The sequence below is a fragment of the Nanorana parkeri genome, unplaced genomic scaffold, assembly GCF_000935625.1.
Source record: "Nanorana parkeri isolate BGI_ZX_2015 unplaced genomic scaffold, ASM93562v1 scaffold573, whole genome shotgun sequence".
NCBI lineage: Eukaryota > Metazoa > Chordata > Amphibia > Anura > Dicroglossidae > Nanorana > Nanorana parkeri.
In genome coordinates this window covers 165,928-167,234 of record NW_017306841.1, presented here as the reverse complement: position 1 = coordinate 167,234, position 1,307 = coordinate 165,928, and positions in this window count along the sequence as shown.

Here is a 1,307-nt window from a genome sequence, read left to right as displayed (position 1 = left end):
GCTGTTTTTTGGATTTCTGAGCCTCCCCTGAAACTGTTGTTTTACCCGGTGATCGCGCCAGTAGATCTGTTATTTCTCAACTTCCATTTACAGACCAAGCTGGCCAAGAAAAAGTGGCAGATTTGAGAGAGTTGGGAGCAGGGTGGTACCTATAATGAGCAGCCTGGAGAGCTTGTCTCAGGCGGGGGCAGCAATAGTGTCCCAGGTTGCTTAGAGCTCTTAGTAACCTGTGGCGCTCTGTACGTCAGGGGATTCAACCATCAATGCTCATAAGCCTTGATGGAGGAATCTGTTCTATTTTTTATGCTTGCGGGTTGAACATAAAAAGTCGAACCGTGTATACCCCACTTAAGTGGAGTCACCCTAAGACAGGAAGCGTATTACTGGTCAGATCACCAGGGGAAAAAAAAGTGAAAAAGGCTGAAACAGAAAACCAATGCAGCCACCACATCTAAGGTAAGCTGCAATATATTACATTTTTGTTCTGGGTTTTAGATACACTTTAAGGAGAGTCACTCTCTTTATCTGTCCTTGTGACCATTATCACCTGGACTGAAAATGGGGGAAAATCACAAATTTTCAGTTGTGCACCCAAATAGGAATAGAAGAGAAATCTCCAAATGGTGACACTTGTTCCAGTCTAAGCAGAGACTTCCCTCATTTTCAAGATGTGTCTACAGGACAGAAAGCAAAGCGAAATTTCCCCAATGGAAAGAAAACCTGATGGGGGTTGTAATCATTCCCTCCTCCATGCCAACTACTTACGTCTTGGCTTTAGATACATTAGAAAAGCTCAGGAGTTCTCTTCATAAAAACCACTTTGTCCTCCAGCGCACGGCAATGGGTACAGTTTATTATTCCTCAGACCCCTTAGATATCAGAATGGATGATTATAAGAGGTTTGATGTTGTGTTGAAAATAAAGTGCTTTTAATGAAAACTAGCTTAATTTTGTACCTTGGCTAGGACTAAAATGCATCAATGTAAAAATCCTAATTTAGCATATCTAAATATGGCTTCAGCTTTCACCACAAAAAAAAAAAATAGATATATATATATATATATTTTCCCAAGGTAATGTTTACAAATTATCAGTACACACTGCAATCATGCACATTATAAGCCTGTTCCTGGAACTTGTACTTATAAAAAATGTGTAGGCTTTCTTATTGATTGTATAATTGATGTAAATTTTCCAATTACACCACTTGGGCATATACTGTGCATTTATTTTTTCCTACCATGGCACACATTCTCTACGGATATACATAGACCACTTATTGAGTGTCAGCCCAGTTTGATGATTTA